Source organism: Grus americana, chromosome 3 (genome assembly GCF_028858705.1).
Source record: "Grus americana isolate bGruAme1 chromosome 3, bGruAme1.mat, whole genome shotgun sequence".
Classification (NCBI taxonomy): Eukaryota; Metazoa; Chordata; class Aves; order Gruiformes; family Gruidae; genus Grus; species Grus americana.
The window spans coordinates 110,293,964-110,308,662 of record NC_072854.1 but is presented as its reverse complement, the minus strand read 5'-3'; the positions used below and the strand labels follow the sequence as shown (position 1 = coordinate 110,308,662).

General features: G+C 41.0%; 1 protein-coding gene and 1 long non-coding RNA gene across 23 annotated transcripts in view; one reads left to right on the top strand and one right to left on the bottom strand.

The window, feature by feature from the left end:
• Positions 1–14,699, top strand: part of NRXN1 (neurexin 1) — a 735,823-nt gene that overhangs the window by 27,934 nt on the left and 693,190 nt on the right. The gene's annotated exons all lie outside the window — the stretch shown is intronic.
• Positions 1–14,699, bottom strand: part of LOC129204533 (uncharacterized) — a 43,932-nt gene that overhangs the window by 12,526 nt on the left and 16,707 nt on the right. The window contains exons 3-5 of one of the 3 annotated variants that reach the window (XR_008576430.1): positions 11,773–11,949; positions 3,295–3,392; positions 195–3,188 (exon numbers count right to left, since the gene is read on the bottom strand). This is a non-coding gene — a long non-coding RNA (uncharacterized LOC129204533). Of the gene's footprint in view, positions 1–194; positions 3,189–3,294; positions 3,393–11,772; positions 11,950–14,699 lie in introns of those variants that run through there. The other 2 variants (XR_008576431.1, XR_008576429.1) reach the window with 2 other exon arrangements.

Here is a 14,699-nt window from a genome sequence, read left to right as displayed (position 1 = left end):
CACGTTGCCTCTGCTGCTCCTTCCTCCTCAGGGGGAGGACTCCTCACATTCTGCCCCTGCTCCAGTGCAGGGTCCCTCCAACAGCAGACAGTCCTCCGTGAACTTCTCCAACATGGGTCCTTCCTATGGGCTGCAGTTCTTCATGAACTGCTCCAGCGTGGGGTCCCTCCAAGGCAGACAGTCCTCCATGAACTTCTCCAACATGGGTCCTTCCCACAGGCTGCAGTTCTTCATGAACTGCTCCAGCGTGGGTCCCTTCCACAGGGTGCAGACCTTCAGGAGCAGACTGCTCCAGTGTGGGTCCCCCACGGGGTCACAAGTCCTGCCAGCAAACCTGCTCCAGCGTGGGCTTCTTTCTCCACAGGGCCACAGGTCCTGCCAGGAGCCTGTTCCAGTGTGGGCTTCCCATGGGGTCACAGCTTCCTTCAGGCATCTGCCTGCTGCAGTGTGAGGTCCTCCACAGGCTGTAGGTGGATATCTGCTCGACCATCAACCTCCATGGGCTGCAGGGGTACAGCTTTCCTCACCATGGTCTTCTCCATGGGCTGCAGGGGAATCTTTGTTCTGGTGCCTGGAGCTCCTCCTCCCCCTCCTTCTGCACTGACCTTGGTGTCTGCAGAATTGTCTCTCTCACATATTCTCAGTCTCCAGCTGCAGGTTCCTACACAGGTCTTTTTTCCCCCCCCTTCTTAACTCTGTTATTCCAGAGGTGCTACCACCGTCGCTGGTGGACTCAGCCTTGGCCAGCAGCGGGTCCATCTTGGAGCCGGCTGGCATTGGCTCTATCAGACATGGGGGAAGCTTCTAGCAGCTTCTCACAGAAGCCACCTCTCCAGTCTCCCCACTACCAAAATCTTGCCACACAAACCCAACATAACTATATATTGTTGTACTTAAAACAGGTGCTTTCACATTATATTTACATAGTGACAAAGAACTAGTAATTGACAGTAATGATAAGGTCAGAATTTGATAACAGCACTGAAGTTATCTTGGAAAGGCTGGGCTATGGGGTAAAACTTTCTTAATCTCTGAACAGGCAAAGATTCTTCTTTATGTTTATTTGGCTCTCTATCGAATAAAAAAGGGCTTCCCCGCCTTGATTTACATTTGTTTCTTCTTCTAGCTATACAGTTCAGTTTTATTTTCTCATTACTCTTGTTTGTGCTCCTTTTGATTAGTCTTGCATTCTCTCTTTTCTTTGGCTTTCAGAATTAAATAAAGCAGCCAAAAAGGTACAAGTCCAATAACTTTCCATTTTCTCAAGCCTTGTTTTTCCAAGCAGGATGGTTCAGACTTCTGAATTTGTGGATCAGAGCAACCAAACAGATCCTTCTATCAGGATACAAGTCAAGTCCATCATAATAGAAGGCATTTGCCCCCATTTCAATCTAAACTTCTGCAAAATAATTAGTGTTGGCTCTGCACCATGTGAAGTGTGGACCTGCGTAAAGGTGATTATTTAATCTGAATTGAACAATTACATTTTGAAAGACGGTAGTTTCTCTACATACTGCAAGACCAGTATCTCTAAAACGTTCCAATTTGTGTTAATCTAATGATCCAATTTGAATTTTATCTGCCTCAAATTTCATGTTCTAGGAAGATACCAGATGAATTGGTCCAGGTTTCATTACAGCATTGCTAAGGGCCTTCAGGTCAATATAAACATTTGTTGAAATCTCTTGCTAACTCTGCTACTGGACTATGACTATATGCTTCCTAGTGATTCTGTTCACAATTGTGTGCCAAAAAATGCTGTGTAATCTTCCGTTTGGCACTTCTACAATCTGCTGTTGATATCTCTGTGACTGTCAGCTGCACTCATTTCACTACAGAGCATTACATCCTCCTTCTCTTGTGCTTCATGTGCCATTCCAATTAAAGAAGATATACCTGTTACTATCTACTATTCTTTTTTTTTTAATGAATATAATACTCATCTTCTGTTGATCACGTTTTCCAGAAATGACAGGATGTCTGAGATTCTCATGCAGTTTCCTTCTAGCATTCCCCAGTTATCACATCGTCTGATTTGCATTGCTGATTCTTTTTTGACATTGAACCACATTCTACTAAAATTTCCTCCCTCAGATATTTCATTCTTATACTAAGTCAGACTTACTCATATTCCTTACTGAATGATATTTAACACAGTGATAAAGATAAGGAAATGTACATAGCAATCATAATTGGTTTTAGATGGCCTATATTACTGCAGATGGCATCTACAGTTTTGAGGGATTTACAGGAGATATTCTATTCCACTACAATCTCCTTGAGTGCTCTACCTCTCCCCTTATTGCTATTTCTTCCCATTTCTGTTCCTTACAAACCATTCCTTTTCCATCTCTCCATTTCCTGTGTGGTGGTCCTTTCCAGTTTTCAGTAATGTGGACCTCTTCATTTCAGCCTTCCCAGTTTCCCCCCGCCCCAGCCCATGCCTTCTATAAAGGCCTGACTAAGAGGTTTACCATTCAAGAGGCTTACTCTTCTTTATTCAGTTTATTTATTTTTGCGTGTTCTTTATGTCCTGACTGTTTTTTTCTGCTTCAGACCACTGTCTCAGGCCTTTGGCCACTCCTTGTAATGATTTCTTTCTCACCCACAGTGAAACCTTTGAAGTTGTGTGCAAAGAAGTAAATTCTTTCTACCTTAAGGAGTAATGTCATTTAACTTCTTTTTATTGCTGTCTCCTAAGGTGGGATTTAGATAGCTTTAACGTGGTGGTGTGTTGTAATGCTACCTAATGCAATACAGAATACACTTCATTAAATATATATGATACAGTTTCTTATAAATGTACCTAGAAAGTGACACAAATGGAACAGCACAGCACCAGGACCTCCTGCTCAAAATTGTTAATTCAGTTCATAAAAGAAATCCATATGCAGTATTACAGAGCTCTCATGTCTTGTAAGTCAGATTGAAAACAAAACTGAATACAAGTTATATTGGAAAAGTTTAAATTAAATTGCCTACAGAAGCTATTTTGGGTGCCCAAGTTTGGATTCCATACAGATGAAGTGTGTGTTTTCTAATGCACACTCTGTAATGCAGCTGCTGTTGTTTCTTGTCCTGTGAAGTGAGGTTCAAATGCACAGGCAGAGAAGCCTCACCAGCTTTGCAGAGGACAGAAAATGCTCCAGGATAGACAGCTGCCTGGGACTTCCATGAAATGCAATTGTCTGTGAAGATCAGCAGATAAAGTGAATGCAATTTCATTCTAGCTGATTCTGAAGGCCATTCACATTTGGACCTGTGGTCAAAAAGCTAACTTTGCTTTTATCTTACCTCTATCACTTCAGCCATGGAGGAGTCCAACTGAGTTATTAACAAAAAAGCTAAGGTTTGATTTGGGGTGTTTTTTTCAGTCTTCAGAACCAAAATAGCTGAGGAAGTAAAACAAAATTAGTCCAAAAATCAAGGGCAAAAAGTAAGGAATTAATCAATTTTCCTTACTAGCAACACATTATACATCACTGAGAAGAAAATAAAAGCAATGAGAAAAGGTCTAATGATGTTGCTTATAAATTGCAGATTGCTTGTTTGTGAGACATAAAAATCGATTATAGTCTATAAAGAATATAATGGTATCGCTGAAGGTTTGGAAACACTGTCTGTCATTAGAATTCATGGGGGGATATATTAGCCTTTCCCTCTGTAAAGATTTTATGTTCATCATTTGACCAGGTAGCCTAGCTTAGCTGGTAAGTAATTCTGACATGAGGCTGAAGCTAGAGGAAGCTGAGGAGCTCCTTATGGCAGAACCTCCGTTAGCTGTAACAATGCTTTACCTAACATTTCCCATGGAAACTGAGGATTTTCTTTTGTACTAACTTTTCTCATTGCCAGAGAAAGAAGGAAGGGAATGATCTATCCCCTAGCACAGGAAATGTAATAAAAACACAGGCTAAACTCGGTTTCCAACCTGAGGTATTTAAGGAGGAAGATAGTCAAGGTCCTTCAGCATCAGCTAACAAAGAAAGGAAGCGTGGCAGAGCATTGCGTGCCTATGCTCAGGAGTGAAGGAACACATTTCTCCTTTTAAGATTTGATCTTCATTACTTTAACCTTTAATTACATCAGTGACTCTGTATATGAGAGGGGAATTAGAGCCTATTCTAAATTGTGAATTCTAAAACCTCTTTCTCTGTGGGGATAAATAATTTATACAGTCTTGCAATCTAGCAATTTAATGAGCCCTTATGCACGTAAACAAAGTTATAGCTCTTCTTAGCTACTGCAGAGCTCTTCAGTAAAAGTGTCTGGGGTGAAAAAAGGCAGAAGTTATGTACAGCTTCTGGGATCTTACTTGGATTTAAAAAATGGTGGTCCTGTGGTAATTTTCTTCAGAGTCATTAAATTGCTGTTTGACTGCTCTGATGATCTGGAGCCACCAAATATATGCTTAGGCTATGATCATCTAATGCTATTTCCTGTATAATACAGGCCAAACAATTTGATCTAGTCATCTCTTAAGGAAAGGAAATTTGAAGGAAAGTAGCTATTACATAAGTCCAAGAGTTTAAAAGTGAAAAAAATTTGTTGAATTTGAATTTTTTCATAACTAACGGTCCCTCTTAAAAACTAAAACAGGAATCAGCCTTCAGGAAAATGTGGCAAGTAGAATAGAGAAAACAATGTGTCTCTTTACCATTCACATCTTTTGTACCATCTCTAGATGATCCTTACTACTGTACTATACTAATAGAAAATCCACTTTGGAAGGCATTAAGTTTTCTTTTGTTTTGAAGCACAAACTTATTGTAATATGCCTACTGATTAAAATATGCTTACACATAGCTAAGCTGAATGGATTTTTTAATGAAGTGATTCATCATTAGAAAATTATTAAGAATTTTAATGAAATACTCCCACAGAAACATGTCAGTTGCAACAAAGATTTCATCAGAGATAATCCTCATCTTAGTTTAGAAACAGAGAGCTGTATCCCTGCAGAACGAATCAGTTAGTGGCTAGGGCATTTACCCCCATTGCCCTGTTTTTTGAATAAATTATATATAGATATATAAAATTCTCCTTAGAATAAATTATACCTACATGTACAAGTGCATCTCATATCAACACATACAAACATAAACATATACAAAGATGAAAGGGACCTATTTTTCTTCTGGGTGAAAGCAAGCTGTAAAAACCTTTACATTTTTTGCTTGAAGTAAAGTTGAAGTATTAGCTCCAGTTGCAGAACACTGGAGAGAATATCCTTTAAAACATAGTGCATTATTGAACATGTTCTTCTGAAAATGTCATATGCAGGGTATTTTCACTTCACTGTGGTATTTATGAGGTCTTTTTCTGGAGCTAGACATATTATCGAGGTGCCTGAAGTGACCTGTCTCTCCAAAGATTATGATTTCTCAATGGGCAGGCAGCAACATAGGATAGGATAGCATGTGTACAAGCTGCAAAGCCCCAGCTCTATTCCTCATAGTCCTTAGAGATTAATTCACAGTAATGTGTTTATTCCCTATTTCCCTGTAGTCATAGTGCACAATTAAAAAAAAAGGTAAAACCAACAGAATTCATCAAAGAGTTGGGAGCCTCCTGTATAAGTTTTTTTTAAAATAAGTTACATATGTTTTAGCCTTACACAATAAGTATGTTTAAGCCAGGGTCTTTATAAATTACTGTCAGGATATTATAGTTAACACTTGTGTTGATGGAAAAACTCCATTGCATACGTCCTGTTAAGTACTGAATCGTGATTGCCTTTAGCATTTGTGATTTGAACTGAAAGGTAAGATTTGAACAAAACATACATAAACAAGTGTCACATTTTCACTTGTAATTTCTAAAATTTCAAAATCAGTTGACCGTAAGTAGATCTTTACGCCTATAATTTTCTGGTTTATCTGACATGTTAGCCAATCATGGCCACATGATTTTTAATTGAAATGTGTGAATGCTTCTGTCAAGTAAAAAGATAAGCTTCTCCTCATGCAGCTACAGAAAGTAGAAAAGAAACTTGATTTCCCTTCTTCAGAAGATGTAGACTGATATTAAGCTATAACATGGCTGCCTTGTTTCAGCTGACTGACTTAAATGAGGGATATAGTGCCCAAATGGCTTAGGCCTTGACAGTCTCTGGGAGTCAGCAGGTGTTAAAGAAATGAGGACCTTATTGACTATTTCACGCATAAGCCTGGAGCTCTAAGTTATATTACCTAACAATGACATAACTATTAGTGTATCTTTACATTCATTAGGTTTTCTGGCCACTTTGGGACTGCTTCTTACTCATCTGCAAAGGAGAATCGGTTATTTCCTGCCTTTAAAAGCATTGCATATGCAGGGTTTCATTTTGAATTTATGTGGTATAGTTAAAGAGACACTTGGAAATATCTACAATATCTGAATGAGTTAGTAGTTAGGAAAGCTGACAACTTGTTATGTTAGAAAGAATTCGGTATATTTATGCCAATTTTTGAGGTTATGTTTTATAGCCACATTGGGTCAGACTCTAACAATTTGTCTTTCATAATGTTTTCTAACTGAAGGACTTGAGACAGAAATAGCCCTTAAAAGGACATATCACACACACAATCCTTTTTTCCTGAAATTAGTAGGAAATTGTTTCTGTCAGAACATTTAGTGAGCTAAACCTTGTTTAGACAAATAGCTGAAAGATGCCATAGTAGTAAAAGGAGGAGTATAGTGAATGAGCAATGCTATTGTTATGCTACAGAAATATTAATCCATGGCCTCAATATCAGCATGTCTTGAGTGAACATGCCACTTAAGAAAATAACAATATATTAGGGCTCTACTGAAAGATTTGGTATTTGTGTTCGTTGATCAGAAAGCATAAACAAACTAACAATAAACATGTGAAATCTCTGTATTATAATGATAATGGTTAGCTTTAGCTCTCTGTCTAGACCTGCTAAATGCTGCTAAGTGAATTACTGAATACAATGATGAGAATTGATTCAAGCATTCTGTTCTCAATATTAATTTTCTGGATGTCAGCAGAAGTTGTACAACCAATAAAGGAAAAAGTGCATAGGCATATGCTCACACCTATCAATAGTAAATTATAGCTTTGACAGCCCAGGAGTGTTAGGAGTGGAGGGGCAAGTGACTACAGTGCCTTAACAAAAAGGAAGGCAGACAAAATGGCATTTTCTTTTTAATGTGGCTGCTAATTTCAATGCCTCCTTCTTATTACTGATGATATCCTTTGAAAACTGAACAAAATAATGAATTAGTTATGTAGAGATTAGGGATGTCATTCTCATGGAGAACTATTTTATGGGAAAATAAATTCAATGCGTGACATCTGGAAGGCAAAAAAAAAATGTTCACTTATTAAAGTTATTTTTGTCAGTGATGTTAAATGGCAACCAAAGAAAAGAATAGCTCCACTATACACATGAAAATTCCATATCCTTCTTAATTTTGAATATAAGCATATTTGTGTTTATCTTATTTCATCATAGTTTCACATTGTATGTGGAATAAAAAGGCATACTGATGCAAATGTGACTGAGAACAAAAGTGGGAGAAGGACAGAATGAATTGAAGAACACAGCGGAAATGTGCAAAAATGTAATACAAGGAAGGGAAAAAAAGGAGTTCCATATGCCTAGAGAGCAAGAGTATGAAAGAACTGTAAGCTGATGAAAGAAAAGGTATGGATTTGTATGCAACAGAAGCTACAAAGAAGAATGTAATAGAAACCAAAAACATGTAAATTAGGGGAAGTAATAAATAACATTACAAGTAAGGGACAAGATTCTCACCTGGATAAAAAGATCTAGCTCCATTAATTTCAGTTTCAGCTATACTTACTGACAGCCTGGTCTACACTAGCAATCTCCCTGTGGTAATTAAAACAAATTATTGACTTGAAGTAGATGTAGTTGAAGCTTTTGCATCCCTATATTATCCAGGATAGGCCTGGCTTAGTGTTAGATGTCTTCCCACAAGGTGCATTGATATTATCCTCAAATTAAAGTAGTCCCACAAGCCTGTGCTTCCACAAGCATAGATTTCCCTAGGAAGCAGCATGCTTAGCAACACTGGTATCCACAGCAGCATCTACCATGTGCGAGTCTAAATGTGGAAGCTCTTTCCCCTTTCAGTTTTTTACGTCACTATAATCATGCTGCCTACCACCAGCTCCAGCCTGCATTCACAAGTTGAAGTCAGACCACATGTAGATGCACAGGAGACCTGGTCTGATGACTGTGCTTTCCTTCTGCAAAGACCCTGCTGCCCATATTGCTACTTTGGGACCATGAAGCCAGCTGTGGGGAAGGAAACGGCTTGGTGACAGGCACCGAGGCCACTGTCACTCTCCCAAACTGACTGAGGTTCCCAGGTACCAACCTGCAAGACCACATTATCCCCTGAACCTGAGTTAGCCTGGGTACAGTGCTTTCAAAGGTGAAGCCTTTTGATGCCCTGCACTGGAAAAAATCTTTGAAGCCCTGTGCTGGAAAGCTGTGCACCACCTTTACCATGAACAACAGTGGTGTTTTGGGGGTGTAACTGCACCCTGTCCGTAATTCGGCCGGCTCTCTGCCAGACCACGATGGACTGAAGCCTGCTGTGCATTGCAGAGCCTCTCTGCGAGCTTGGGAGAGCCTTTTCATACAGGCAGCAACCATGAGGGATGGATGCTGCAGCCACTGTGGCATCTGGGAGGTCTCCAGCACCTGTAGCCAGTGCTACCTGCCCATGGAGACTGGCAGCATGTGTACTCCCAGCTGTGGGTGTCTGGGTAGTACTTAAGTAGAAGACAAAACAATTTAACTGCTTTATACAAAGATAAAGTATTTTACTTTTAAAATGGGAATATCTTCAATACTTTCAGTCCTTTTTCTCTTCTATCGGGGTGGTTGCTGGCTCCTTTCCCCTTGGCTATGGCTTTTGACTCTCCTCCTCGTCTATCCCTCAGCAGCTGTGCCCTCCCACATCTCCCAAAGCCTCCGTTTGGGGCTATGCCATCCTGTCCATCCCACTTCAGCTGTTTCCCCATGTTCCCAGGCCTCTGTTTCGGCTCTGATGCCTCTCCCCAGCCCTCAGCAGCTGTCCATCTCTGCCTCGCAGAGCTCTGGCCCCTGCTGAACCAGAGCTCAGTGCCTTTTCCCTCCTGGGCCTCTGCCCTCCACCCTGGCTTCTGGCCAGGATGCTTTCTCCTCTGCTGCCCCTCTGGAGCCCGCCCCTCTTTCAGCTCCTTCCCTGGCCTCGGTTCATCTTCAGCAGCTGGCGCCTTCCTTCCCCACCCTCCCCGCGCCTTTGGTTTCAGATCCTCTCCCCTTCCTGTCCGGCTTCTGCAGGCTGCCCTCACCCCCCTTCCCAGACTCCAGGCCTGCGCTCTGTGCCTGGAGCCCCATTTCCCAGCCCTCAGCAGTTGTTCCCCGGGCACCTGCCCCTGCATCGCTCTCAGCCCCGTTCCCCCCCTCGCCTGGGCCACAGCAGCTGTTGTTCGCTCCCTCAGGCCAGGCCCCAAGGGGGGGCCTTCCTCCCATGCCGGCCCTGTGCTCCCCCTGGGCCTGAGGCCCCATTCTCTCAGCTCTCACCATCTCTCTCCCCTTGCACCTGGCCTCGGCCTCTGGCTTCAGGCCCCTCTCCCTGCCTTTCCCTGCTCCCCCATGACAGCCAGCACGGGTGCTGCCGGCTGGGACGCCAGCGCTGGGAAATGGTGTGACAGCGGGTCGCCTGAATTCCTCACATCATGCTTCATTGCTGTGACAGCACATCACAGCGGTGACAACCGAGTTGTCAGGATGGCCTCCAGAAACAACTGCAAGTAGGGGGACAACATGGTCCATGGAAAAAACACTGTTAAAGAGGAGACCAGCGTGACCCATAGGAAAATCTGTAATGCGCAGTGGCCAGCACAGCCCACAGGATTAATGAGAGCAGAGGCACTATGCCCGTACGGTGAAAAGAGCAGCCAGAACAGCTGTGGGATAAGCCATGGTTTGCTGCGGTTGCTCCTCAGCAGGCAGGACCTTCTCAGGGTAAATGGAAATCTGGCAACCATAAATTGCTGTTCCAGTGTTGGTCAGGAAGCAGGTCTGCAGCAGCAGTTTGTGCCATTTTGATGCCAGCGCTGGCATGGCCTGTGGTGTGCAGAGAGGGCAACAGGCTGTGTGTGCACAGGTGTGAATGCTGCAGTGGGCTTTAATTTTCTGCCTCACACTAAGCAAACTGCTTATTACTGGACAGGGGACTGGACTATGAGGGAGTTGCCATGGAGAAGAGACTTCCACAGCAGCTCCCACTTACAAGAAGATGACATTTAAAGATAGCAGCAGTCTTCTTTTCTGATCTGCTTATTTACCTGGTGATCCATGTCATGTTATTGCACCACCATAAGCTGCAAAAAAGGATGGCATGACAAGGGTGCTGGTTGGGCACAGGACTGGTGCCTAAGTGTTCAGAGATGTCCTCCTGCCAAGCCATCACAGAGGACCCCGATGATGGCAGCAGCCTTGCACAGTCGCTGCCCTTCTCCCTCTGCTGCCCCAGGCACACCCTGGGATGGAGGAACCAGGATTTCACCCTGGCTCATAGTTCAGTCAGGTTCTCACTTCCAAAAGTGACATCAAAACCCAAATAAGGGAGTCAGGACTGGTCTGGTAGTTAATGTCTCAGACCTTCAGAAATTCCATCTTCATTTTTTTAAACTTGAAGAAGCACCAGTCTATTTTCGTCTTGTGCCTAGCAGCCGCAAGTCAGCTGGACGCTTCTTGGTACTGCCTCAGGGTAGTCTGTCTGCTAGTAAAGACCCAACCTCTTCCCTCCGCAGCCAGATAAGTACAGATGATTTATTTTGGAGCCACAGGTCAGACTGCCTTAGATATGTTGCTGGGAAGAGAGATACCTATTTTGAGTTAAAGAAAAAAAGAAAAGATAGTAGAGGAAAAGAAATTAAAAGGAATAGGAATGAAGGACCAAGACTGGACCCAGACCAGAACCGAGTGTAGATTGCAAAGGGGAGGAAGATGAGTAACGATGAGGCATCTTGAAGGCCAGGAAGAGCTCAGATGTTGTCGTGAAAGAGTGAGTTATATTGCTTAAGGAATCACTGTCAAAGGTATTAGCAAAAGTGGTTTCAGTATGATGTTGTAAAAGTGTGACTTAACAAAGTTAAGGTTCACTCTATTACTGTAGGGCACAATCATTTGAACAATGATTCAGAAATACTAAGGCACAAATCAGTTACCATACTAGAAGGTCATGCATGATATTGGTCTCTTACCAAAGATGTGTCATTGGTGAAAGGTCTCTCTGCCTTGAGGAGCAACTTTGAGAGGCATCTCAGCTCAAGGGGAGACCACCGCCATGCAGCCAGGCTGCTTAGCAGGGAGAGCTCAAAGAAGGCTCACTTAGGTGGTCATATTTATGGGATAAGGTGATTTGCTAGTAGTCAAATTACATACAAATGAAAAGGTACACATGGTATCCCTGTAACCACCACTTTCTTTATTCCTTGATAAATGAGTCCTGGAAAAGTCACCTGCTATGCGTGTGTTAATCGCATGATCCATGTTCCAAACTCATAGGCATTGATGCTCACTGTGTCACTCTGCTCCTTTGTGGGTTTTCAGAGAACAGATTGAAACGAGAGGAGTTCTTGGCCCATTTACAGCTTAGGCCTTTACCTCCTTTGGAGCCTGTACCAAACTACTGCTGGTTTGGGTAAGGGGTCGAGTGCATCTGTCACAGATATTTGCTGTGGGTCAGCAGTGGTAAGGTAGTTTCAACAACTGTCTTTTTGAAGAACATTACCTGAGGGGGGTTTCCAGTGTTGCTGAGCAATTCTGTGGGGCATAAATATAACGTTCCCTCTGCACGTAGGTTCAGCTTCCTGCTTTCCAGTGATGTGGGACGTGAATAAAGGAGAGGCTTCTGCTTCAGCTTCATCCAGAAAGAAGACAATTTCTCACACCATGATGCAGTCAATACCTAAGCCAGCACATAATAAATGGTTATGAGTGGGGGACTCCCTGCAAATACTCAAGCTAGTTCTCATTTTAAATGCTAATTCAGGTGTCTGTGGTGTGTGATTTAATTCAGTGAAAGATGTGATCATATCTCTAAAAGGAATGAAAGTAGTCGAAATCCATGTTAGACCATTCAACTGTTTTTTCTATGCTTAGCTGTATTTGTGTGTGTGTGTGTTATTGTGGTTTGTGTTCTTTCTTTCTTTCTGTGTGCATCTGGCTTTCATTACTTCATAGCTTCATTATCCACTACTAGATATACCCTGTAGGTGAGCAAAAAATCCCTGCACTCATATGCAGACCCATGGTTGTCTCTCTGAAAAGCAGTATCCTTCAGAGAATGCCGTCTGATTCTGCTGCAATGCAGTGAGTGACTGGCTGGGGTTAAAAGCCTTGCGCACAATTCTTGCTAGCTGGTCATTAATCTCCACGAAAAGCCCCATGTCTTAATTGCTATTGTATAATTAGTAACCTCTTCCATCTAACTAGTGTTAAGCTGAAACAGTAATGTGCTAAGTCACCATCATTCTTTCTAAATGAGGATCTGCTCTAAACAGTGTGTGGCAGTGAAATTGTTTTTTTTTAAATATTACTTTGTAAAATACTAAGACCAGCACCATCAGTGTTATATGCCCAACTCTGAAAACCCACACAGCTGCCACAGATCACTGCAGCATAAGTGGCTAAACAAAGTAGTTCCCAAAATTGAAAATGTGAAGATGAGCAAAGTCTGTCAGGCTTCTTATATAATGTATGTTGTAAAGGAGCCTAAAATACCAGTCAGTAGCTATCTCTTGATTTAGAGAATATGGAGCTGAAAGTAAAAGAAGACAGACTTTATTTTAATACTGCTACGAACCTCAGGGCAGCCAAATGTAACTAACCTTGAAGAAATGGATGTATTTTCCTTAATATCTGTGGGCTAGATATTTGAATGTTTGATATTGGATTAACTGATAACTCAGTATCAATGGTAAATTGATTTCAGTTTCCCTGTGGTATTTGGTATCTCTGTCTGGAAGAGCTTTCTCTCCTGAGGAAAATATAGACATATTTTGTAAAACCAAAATTCAGATGTAGAAACATTGAAATATTTGATTTTGCTAAGAACAAATTATTGTCTATCAATAACTTTCAAGAATCATATTCTAGTAAATCTAAAATATTATACAAAACATAATATAAACTAAAAATAAAGGAAACTGAAATTCAAATGAAGACAAACACTGTTTTTGAAACAAACTACCTTTGTTTTCACAGAAATTCTCCTTTGGATAAAAGTGCACTTTCTGACAAAAAAAATATTCTCAATATTTTTTTCCCAAAAAATAATTAGCATTCAGCTACCCAGATTCTTGTCTTTGGTGTGATTGTGAAAAGATTCTAGAAAACGGACAGAGCTAGCTGCCAGACTGAATAATCAGCCATAAATAATAGTGAAATTGTACACAGAAAATTCAGTTAATGTGTTTTCTTCTCTCTGACACAACTATAATTGGCAAAACAAAATTAATGCAATAGACATGAGCATCTGTTTTGCTGTAAGACAGTCTTTTTCCTGGTGTATTTTTCCAGGATTTATACTGGCACAGATGATGATAGGATCAGGCCCAAAGAATTACTTGGTGTGTGTGATTTTGTGTAGTGCTGAATATCTAGTTGAAGACTGCTGTTCAAGAAAGGATTCATCTGAAGTTCTTTCTTTTCCTGCTTTTTGCCTGTGTTATATGGTTAAAGTGATAGAGGATTTCAGAAAATAAAACAAATCTTCTCAACTGCCTCTCTTTCTGAGAAGAGCTTGAAAAATTCAGATGAATCAGCAAGCTATATTTAAATAGTTCCTCATTTTATTCAACTGGAATATCATATGGCATACTTTATGCACCGTCAGTTAGTGGATTTTCATAAATGTTCATGTCCAAACTAAAGAGGTCAGAAGCTCTACCGCTCTCAGTGCACTGCCAGAAACTTTTTTTAGTTATTTCATTTTCTACTTATTAAATCCTCTAGACAGAGGTATCTGAATCTTTAGCGTTCAGTAATAATTCAAACATAATTTGCCTTTACTTTCATGCTTTGCAGAAGCTTCTTGGAGCTTAAAACAGATTTTCCCTATTCTCACAGTCATTTCCAATATTCCATGGTATCCTTTTTTTTTTTTTTTTTGAGTTTTGCTTGTTCCATATGGCTTGACTTTAAAAAAAGTCAAGATTTTGAACATTCTTTAAGTTCAGAAAGGCACTTTTCTAACTAGTTCCACTGAGCATAATAAAGCCCTGATCTCTCTGGAAACTTTAGCTGCCATTTTAAAATAATTATAAGGATGAGAGGACTTTCTAATTTCTACAGTTGCCTTCCCCATTCTCATCACCTTGAAGAACACATTTGATGAGCAACACTGATACAAGTCCCAGAACAGCAAACAAATACTATATTAGAGAGAAAATATGATCTGCCTTTAAGCTCAAGTGTTTTATTAATGTTATTCCCATCATTTTAAATGACAGAAAAGTACTAATGGCAAACCAATGAGAAAAGAAGGGGCATTACAAAGAGAAAACAAGAAAGAGTGCAAAGGAAGGCTCCAGGTGCTGGTTCCTTCCAATGAAATTCCTTGGAATTCTTTAACATTTATACTGGATTGCTTTGATTGCTGTTAGTAATTTCAGATGAGCCTTAACATCTGTTATGTAATAATTTAGGCAGTGCAAA